The sequence below is a fragment of the Pongo pygmaeus genome, chromosome 2, assembly GCF_028885625.2.
Source record: "Pongo pygmaeus isolate AG05252 chromosome 2, NHGRI_mPonPyg2-v2.0_pri, whole genome shotgun sequence".
Classification (NCBI taxonomy): Eukaryota; Metazoa; Chordata; class Mammalia; order Primates; family Hominidae; genus Pongo; species Pongo pygmaeus.
Window position 1 is genome coordinate 169,540,296 of NC_085930.1, and position 10,341 is coordinate 169,550,636.

General features: G+C 35.5%; 1 pseudogene; it reads left to right on the top strand.

Moving 5' to 3' along the window:
* The first annotated feature begins 8,536 nt into the window (after positions 1-8,536).
* On the top strand, positions 8,537-9,394 carry LOC129033745 (large ribosomal subunit protein eL6-like; annotated as a pseudogene).
* The last annotated feature ends 947 nt before the right edge of the window (positions 9,395-10,341 follow it).

The window sequence follows — 10,341 nt, forward strand, 5'->3', positions numbered from 1 at the left end:
AGAGGATACCGTTAGAACGTTTTTCTTGTAAGACACATGTGCATCTAATCATTTAAAACAAAAAGTAATTGTAATATTTAGATATTTAGAGTAAAAGCAGTTAAATATCTATGGAAATAACAAAGGGCAAATGAATTAAATAGAGCTCTTTTTTGTATTTGTGAAAATGATGTAATTCTATCTTCAGTAATACCACACACCTGAATTACAGGTTCTGTTTCGAAATGTGAGAATAATTAGAGTGCTAATCAGACTGGTGAAAATTAATTCTCATGAATATAAGTGTCTTTAATAATTTTAATGAAGACAGACTAATGTCCTAAAACAGATGACTGCCTTGGATAATCTCATATAAGTAGGATTCTGATGTGTTTATTAGTTGTTTTTCTTTATTACTGAGCATAGATTATATGTGATATATGGTACCATGTATACACACGATTATAATTGTGTAACATGAATTAAAAGATAGTGTAAGATTGAAAACTTCTAAGGCATGGGATTTAGTCTTGAAATACACACCTCATAGGATTTATCAGATTTCTATTTATAGTCTGTCACCATGTTATACAAAACCCTGAAGTCTCTTGGAGAACTTCTCAAATAGAATTTCAACAGATTCTCCAGATGCCTATGAAGTCAAGGGTTTATAGTTCCTGGTGTGCCATTTATGCTTAGTTACCACTGGTTACCTTATGATGGACTTCAGACAAAATCTTTAACAACAAATCTTTTAATGTTTTTCTTCCTGCTTTCCCACAGTGTTGAATCCTGGAAACCCTTGTCTTTCACCTACATGCTTATCCCAACACTTTCATTAGGGCCTGTTAAAGGTCGCTGTTCATATAACTAATGAGAATAAGAGCCTGGTAAGTGTTAGATCATCTTTAGAGCCCATTAGATATTAGAATGTCTTGTGTCCTTGCTTTTTGGCTACAAACCTAAGATCTGCCTAATCAAACTTGATGTTCTACATGGCAGAACATAGCTACCATACTGATCCCAAATTAGTCTTCCCAGGTTTTTAGTTCTACTTATAAATAGAAGCATCAGAGGAAACGTTTAACTTGTAGACAGATCAAGTCAATTAACAACTAGTAACACTACTATTTGGTTAAGTCAAGGATATCATAGAGCCATTTAGAGCAGTAGAAAAATATCAGTACCCAAGTGACCTAGAAGAGCTATTCAATTTCTAGAGATAAGAAATACCTGTTGTTTTATATTTATCTTCTTACTTTTTTCTTATGCTTCTACTTGTGACATGAAAAGAGGAAAAAATTACCCTGCATTTATTGTTGAGATAGTCATTGGAATGGAAAACTCTTTAAGAGTAGTTAAATTTTGCCACAGAAGTCTTTAGTAATACCACACACCAGGATTATAGGCCCTGTTTTGAAATGTGAGCAGAGCCATATGTCTCTGTCTCCTCATTGGATTTCAGTCAGTCCTCTTGGAGGCACTCTTGTGACATGTGAAGTGATCCAAAGGGTACTCTGGCAAATCGTTGATCTTGGCACCCTTAAAATGCTAACTCCTTTTAGGGATAATTTAAATACAATTTGTGTTGATTTTATTACTCAAGATAATAACAAGGAAGGAAAGGGAAGGATAAACCACATGTGTGTTTCTACCCACCACTCATATACAACCCCTTACTGTAGTGTATATCTTAGTATATACTGAGTGTAATTTATAGTGTAATATATAGTACAGCATATATCTAAGGGTATAGTGTTGTGTATAGTCAGGCCTGGCTTTATGTACATGTGACTCATACAGCCAAACAGAGCTCCATGCCTGGCTTAAAACTCTGCTGTCACTGTCTTAGAAATTCTGTTTTTAAATTTGTGGCTCAACATTTTCATTTTGCACTGGTCCTTACAAATATGTAGTCTGCCATATTTAGTGTAGCATATACATAGTATCATGTATCAGTGTACCTATAGTGTAGCATATGTATCTTGTACTCCTTACCTACCCACAATTCTTTTTTCGCATGCATTCCTTCAGTTTTTTTTCTTAAAACTGTCTGTATAATATTTCCAGTTTAAATGTAAACAAGTGATATGGTTTTGCTCTGTGTCGCCACCCAAATCTCATCTTGCAGCTCCCATAATTTCCACGTGTTGTGGGAGGGACCCAGTGGGAGATGATTGAATCATGGGGGCGGGTCTTTCCCTTGCTGTTCTCATGATAGTGAATGGATCTCATGAGATCTGGTGGTTTAAAAAATGAGTTTCTCTGCACAAGCTCTCTCTTTGCCTGCTGCCACCCACGTAAGATGTGACTTGCTCCTCCTTGCCTTCTGCCATAATTGTGAGGCCTCCTCAGCCATGTGAAACTGTAAGTCCAATAAACCTCTTTTTATTTTATTTTTTTGTAAATTGTCCGGTCTCAGTTACGTCTTTATCAGCAGCATGAAAACAGACTAATATAACAAGTAAGGTAAATGTAAATAGAATCATACATACTACATATGCCATTCTGAAACCTGTTTTTTTCATTTAACACATTAGGGACATTGCTTCCTGTCAATTTATCTCATACTTTGTGATTTCTGAAGAATATTGTCTGGTATAGATAAACCATAATTTATTTAATCAGTCTCCTACTGATGGACATATGTTGTTTCCTGTTCTTTGCTGTGACAAAGAGTGAACATATTTGAATATACTTGTTTGTGCATTTGCCCTATTATTTCCTTAGAATAAGTTTCTAGAAGTAGAATTGCTGAGTCAAAGGGTAAGAACATTTTATGAACATTTTAAAATGTGATAATACTTTTGGGTTGCTCCTCAGAATGATTATACCAGATTATACCAATCTAAATCCCACCAGTAGTGTACAAGCATGTTTGTTGCCCCACATGCTAACTGAGCATAATAACTCAATTTCATCTCTGCTAATCTGATAGTCCCTGCAATTTTTAATGGTCTTGGCCTGTGTTATTAGCTCACTGGGATATCACTGACTCTGCTAATATGGAATGGCAGTGTATTAAATTAAACATCATTGTACCTATCAAAGTGAGTACCTTTTAGGTAGTAATTTTGGATTGGCCTTTTTAGCCAAATATGAGGTACTCTAAGCTGCCAACTTTTCTTTTAAGCTAATAAGGTTTTTACTTTCCAGTGTACCATTTAGGGATCCTGTAAGTGCTCAAAGAGATCTTCAGGACACTGACCTTACTTTCTGCTCTTAATCCCTGACTATTTAAAAAAATTGTTTTAAAACAAGTTCAGACTTTCAAAAAAGTTGTAAAAGAATAGTACAAAGAATTCCCATATACCTTTCTTCCAAGTTCCCCAAATGTTAACATTTTACACATTTACTCTTGCATCCTCACTCTTTCTCTGAACTCTCAGAGTTGAGTTGCAGACATGATGTTTTTACCCCAGATGCTTCAAGTTCATTCTCTTCCATAATCACAGTCTAATTATCTAAATCACGAAAATTGACATGAAATTCTTATCTACAGACATTATTTAAATTTCATCAATTTTCCCAAAAATATTCTTTATAGAAAAAGAAGAAAAAAAAATTTCGAGTTCAGGATTCAAACCAATATCACACATTACATTTAGTTGTCATGAATATCTCCTTTCTTTTTTTGATCATATTTTTTTTCCAGACAAATCCCAGGATCATATAGATAAATACTTTTTGGCAACCTAAATACTAAAAATATCGTTGGTTAGTTTTTTTGTATCTATATGTTCTAAAGCAGAGAAAAATTGCTTAAAAAGGAAAAGACAAGGCCGGGCGCGGTGGCTCACGCCTGTAATCCCAGCACTTTGGGAGGCCAAGGTGGGTGGATCACTTGAGGCCAGGAGTTCGAGACCAGCCTGGCCAACATGGAGAAACCCCGTCTCTACTAAAAATACAAAAATTAGCCGGGCGTAGTGGCGTGCTTCTGTAATCACAGCTACTCGGGAGGCTGAGAAAGGAGAATTGCTTGAACCCGGGAGGCGGAGGTTGCAGTGAGCTGAGATCACGCCACTGAACTCCAGCCTGGGTGACAGAGTAAGACTCTGTCTCAAAAAAATAGAGGAAATGATGAGATCCAACAGGTTAGAGAAGTGGTGTATTCCAACCATAGATAATAGAAATTTGCAGCATTGAATCATAAGTTGTAAAAAATTAAAATTTCAGAAAACTTTAACAATACTCTGAACTTTAAGAAAAGATTTTCCAGAGACTTTCTAAATGGATTGTTTGCCACCATTGCTAATAGTATCAGATGTTGAGAAGTTTTATTTGATTACATGCAAATAAAGTTACCTCTAAGTCCCTAGAAAGCCTAGAGAAAAGGGAAAATTGAACAGATATAATGAGAAATACCTCTTCCCACTCAACATTGGAGATGAACGGCATTTGTGTTCTTAATAAGATAACACTAAACAGCTTTCCTTTCTCTCGAATCTTTTGTTAAAGACCAAAATAACAAGTAGATCCAAAATGGTGGCATAGCAGCAAGCTGGCTTCACTCTCCCCCACAGAAAACTAAAAACAAATATACAGCACCAACATTATCACTAGCAATATCCCAGAACTCAAATATGAAGATGAGACAGTTCCTGTGCCCACAGAAAAGTGAAAAAACTCTGAGAAGACAGAGAATAGAACTTCCATATCCATGCTGTCCCTCCCCACATTTGGCCCAGCAATAAGGGTGCGAAAATTCTTCCCCGACACAGTTTCTACACTGGAAAAAGTGAGACTGAAGTGGACAACCAGCTTCCTCATCAATTTGGGTTCCCTGGCAGGAGACTTGTGCCTGCTTTAACCACAGGGCACATTGTGAGTGCCTAAAGGGAGAAATATCCCTGAGAATAGGCAGAGACAAAGGGAGGAGGCAGTACTACCATGCATCCCTGAAAACTCTGCTGTGTAACTCAGCTAAAGGGGACACCAGATGAGAATGATTGCTCAACAGCAACATGCTGTAGGAGATTTGTTCCACAGGTCCCCTGGGCACAAACCACTAGCCAGCCTTCCATACTGCCAAAATATCTTCTTTAGGACTTCCCCAGTTTGGGAAGGGCAGTGCTATGATTGTTTACTACAACTGAGGTGAAGCTGGGCTTAAGGAGCCACATAGAACTGAAAAGGAGGCAGCAACCTAGTGGTTAAGAACCTCTGAGCAAATATATCTAATAAAAACCAAAATAAGCTAGTCAAAGAAGAGTGGAATAAATAATCTTTCAATTCAAAGACACAGATGTACATCCACAAGAAACAACAGCAAATGGGGAAAGATGATCTCCCCAAATGGACAAAGCAAGGAACCAGTAACTGACCCCAGTGAGATGGTAATATGTGAACTCTCTGACCAATAATTTAAAATAGCAGTTTTAAGGAACTCAGTGATTTCCAAGATAACACAGAAAAGCAGTTCAGAAATTTATCAAAGAAATTTAACAAGGAGATTGAAATAATAAAAAAAATCAAACGGAAGTCTTGGAACTCAGAAATACATTTGCTGAACTGAAAAATTCATTAGAAGCTCTCAACAGCCAAATGGATCAAGCAGAGGAAAAAAATCAGTGCTCTCAAAGACAAGCTATTTGAAAATACACAATGAAAGGAGAAAAAAGGGAAACCAACAAAGATCATCTACAAGATATAGAAAATTGCCTCAGAAGACCAAATCTAAGAATTATTGGTGTTCAAGAGGGAGTTGAGCAACAGCATGGGGTAGAAAGCTTATTCAAAGAAATAAAAAAATGAAACTTTCCAAAACTTGAGAAAGATATAAATATTCAGGTACAGGAAGGTCAGAGAACACCAAACAGATTTGATTAAAATAAAACTACCCCAAGGCATATAATAACACTCAAAGGACAAGGACAAAGGAAAAATGCTGAAAGTGGCAAGAGAAAATAAGCAGGTAACATATAAAGGAGCTCCAGTTTATCTGGCAACAGACTTCTCAATGAAAACCACATAGGCTAGGAGGGAGTGGAATAACATTTTTAAAGTGAGGGAGTTTTTTTTTAAACTGCCATCCAAGGATACTGTCTCCAGCAAATTTATCCTTCAACCATGAAGGAGACAAAAGTCTTTCCCAGACAAACAAAAGCTGAGAGAATTCACCACCATCAGATTTACCTTACAAGACATATGAAAGGGAGCTCTTCAATCTGAAACAAAAAACACTAATGTACAAAACAAAAAGAAAAGAAAACTAAAAAAAAATTGAAACTATAAAACCCACTGGTGAATCTAAGTACATGAACAAACTCAGAATACTCTCATACTGTAATTGTGGGATGCATTCTACTCATAATTCTAGTATGAAGCCCAAAAGACAAATCTGTCAAAAACAATAATAGCTACAGTAACCTGTCAAGAGGTAGATAATTTAAAACACATAAATTGAGACAACTAAAAGTCAAGAGGGGGAGGGGGATGGAGTTAATATGTAAAATATATTTTTTTTAATTATTTTCTTTGTTTTTATTCTATATTTTGTGATCTAAGATAAGTTGCCATCTCTATAAAATAATTTCTTATGTCTGCAAGATGCTTTTTATAATCCTCAAGGTAACCACAATACAAAAACCTATAATAGATACACTAAAAATAAAAAACAATGAATTAAAAATACTACCAGCAAAAATCACTTAGCCATGAAAGAAGACAGCAAGAAAGGAAGTAAGAGGAGAGAAGGTACAAAACCACCAGAAAATAAGAAACAAAATAGCATTAGTAAGTCTTTGCTTACCGATAATAACACTGAATATAAATGGACTCAATTCTCTGATTAAAAGGCATAGGGTGGCTGAATGGATAAAGAACCAAGACTTGGCTACATGCTACCTACAAGAAACCACTTTTGCCTATAAAGATGCACATAGACTGAAAGTGAAGAGGTGGAAAAAGAGATTCTATGCAACTGGAAACAAAAAAAGAACAGGAGTAGCTATACTTATATCAGATAAAACAGACTACAAATCAAAGACTGTAAGAAGAAACAAAGCAGGTCACTATATAATAATAAAGGAGTCAAATCGGCAAGAGGATTTAACAATTATAAATATCTATGCACCCCAAACAGGAGATCCCAAGTATATAAAACAAACATTAATATATCTAAAGGGAGGGATAGATCACAATACAATAATAGTGGGGACTTTAATACTCTACTGTGAGTAATGAACAGATTATCTAGACAGAAAATCAACAAAGAAACATTGGAGTTAAACTACACACTAGACCTAATAGGCCTAACTTATTTACCAAATATTTTACCCAACTGCTGCAGAATACATATTCTGTTTATCAGCCCATGGAACAGTCTCCAGAACAGACCACATCTTAGGCCACAAAACAAGTCTGAACAAATTTTAAACAGTAGAAATCATATCAAGTATCTTTCCTGGCCAGGTGAGGTGACTCATCCCTACAATCCCAATACTTTGGGAACCTGAGATGGGAGGATCACTTGAGCCTGGGAGCTTCAGGCAGCAGTGAGCTATGATCATACCACTGCACTCCAGCCTGGGCAACAGAGCAAGACCCTGTCTCTAAAAAAATAAATATATAAAAATAATTTTAAAAATTACCTTTTTCTGATCACAGTGGAATAAAACTACAAATCAATAATAAGAGAAACCTCAAAAACTTCACAATCAAGTGGAAATTAAACAACATGCTCCTGAATGACAAATGGATCAACGAATAAATTAAGAAGGAAATTAAAATTTTTTTGAAGTTAATGAAAAGGAGAATACAGTACACCAAAATCTGTGGGATAAAACAAAGCAGTACTAAGAGGGAAGTTTATAGCAATAAACACCTATGTCAAAACAGTAGAACAACCTCAAATAAACAACTTAATGATGGATCTCAAGGAACTAGACTAGCAAAAACAAAAACAAATCAAAATTAGTAGAAGGAAGGAAATAATAAAGATTAGAGCAGAAATAAATGAAATTGAAACTAAAAAAATTATGGAAGATCAATGAAACAAAAAGGATTTTTTTTGAAAAGATAAAATCACCAAACCATTAGCTAGACTAAAAAGAAATAAGAGTGAAGAGCTAAATAAATAATCAGAAACAACTGAGACTACAGAAATGCAAAGGATCATTAGAGATTATTATGAACGACTGTATGCCAATAAATTTGAAAACCTAGAAGAAACGGATACATTCCTGGATACAGCAACCTACCAAGATTTGAACCATGAAAAAATAGAAAACCTCAACAAACCGTTAATGAGTAATGAGAACAAAGCTGTAATAAAAAGTGTACCATCAAAGAAATGCCTAGGACCTCATAGCTTCACTATTGAATTCTACTAAACATTTAAAGAAGAACTAATACCAATTCTACTCAAACTCTTCAACAAAAATGGAAGACAAGGCAATACTTCCAAACTCATTCTATGAGGCCAGCATTACCCTGATACCAAATAGAGAAGGACACAACAAAAAGAAAACTACAGGCCAATATCCCTTATGAAAATCGACGCAGGAAAAAAAGTCCTCAAGAAAGTACTAGCAAGTTCTCTTTCCCATCTTGCAAGATGGTGGGTGAAAAATTTGAGAAGCTGGATACTAAGTAGAAGAAACCTGAAGCCAAGAAGGCTGTTGCTAATGGCAAGGTGAAAAAGGGTAACAAAAAGGCCAAAAAGGGGAAGCCTCATTGCAGCTGAAGTCCTGTCTTCATCAGAGGCATTGGCAGATATTCCCAATCTGCTAATGTATTGTGGAAAGGTTATATACAAGAGGAAGTATTCAGCCGGTAAATCAAAGATTGAAAAGAGAAAGGAGAAGGTTTTTGCAACTGGTTTCATACAAAAGCAGTTGGTGGTGACAAAGTTGAAGGTACTCAGGTGGTTACACTTTGCAAAATGCATAGCTATTATCCTACTGAAGATGTGCCCTGAAAGCTGTTGAGCCACAGCCAAAAATCTTTCAGTCAGCACAGAGAAAACTGCGAGGCAGCATCACTCCCAGGACCATTCTGTCCATCCCCCCTGGGCACCACAGAGGCAAGAGGGTGGTTTTCGTGAAGCAGCTGGGCAGTGGCTTCTCACTTGTGACTGGATCTCTGGTTCTCAATTGAGTTCTTCTATGAAGAATACACAAGAAATTTGTCATTGCCACCTCCACAAAAATTGTTATCAGCAATGTGAAAATCCTAAAACATCTTACTCATACTTACTTCAAGAAGAAGAAGCTGTGGAAGCCCAGACACTTGGAAGGTGAGATCATCAACAAAGGAAAAAGAAAAGGAGATTACAGAGCAGTGCAAGGTTGATCAGAAAGCTGTGGACTTGCAAATTTTACTAAAAATCAAAGCGATTCCTCAGCTCCAGGGCTACCTATGATCTGTGTTTTCCCAGATAAGTGAAATTGATTCTCAAAAATTGGTGTTCTAAATATCTTAAGAAGAATCTAATTAATTTTTTGATGTGTTGTTGAATTTGGCTTTCTAGTTTTTTTAAATGTATCTGTAAATACACTAAAAAAATCAACAACACATCAAAAAGATAATTCATCATTATCAAGTGAGATTCATCCCATGGATGCATGGATGGTTCAATATACACAAATCAATAAATGTGACATGTCACATTAACAGAACCAAGAACAAAAACCATATGATTATTTTAATAAATGCTGAAAAAATATTTGATAAAATTCAATATTCCTTTATGACAAAAGCCTTCACAAACTGGGCATAAAAGAAACATATCTCAAAATAATAAAAGTCGTATATGACAAACCTACAGCTAACATTAGTATGGAAAAAACTGAAGGCCTTTCCTCTAAGATTTGGAGTAAGACAGGAATTGCCACTTTCACTACTTGTATTCAACATAGTAATGGAAGTCCTGGCCAGATCAATAGGGAAGAGAAAGAAATAAAGGGCATCCAGATTAGAAAGGAAGAAGTCAAATTACTCTTGTACACAGATAACATAATATTATACTTAGAGAAACCTCAAGATTCCACCAAAAACCTGTTAGAAGTTATTACAAAACTCAATAAAGTTGTAGGATACAAAATCAACATACAAAAATCCGTAGCATTTATATACAGCAACAGTGAACAATCTGAAAAAGAAATCAAGAAAGCAATCCCGCTTAAAATAGCTACAAATAAAATAAAATACCTAAGAATCAACTTAATCAAAGAAATGAAAGATCTATACAAAGAAAACTATAAAACACTGATAAAAAACAGTTGAAGAGGACACAAACAAAAGATATTCCATGCTTGTGGATTGGAAGAATTAATATTGTTAAAATGACAATATTACCCAAAACAATTTACAGATTCAATGCAATCTCTATCAAAATACCAGTGACATTCTTCACAAAAT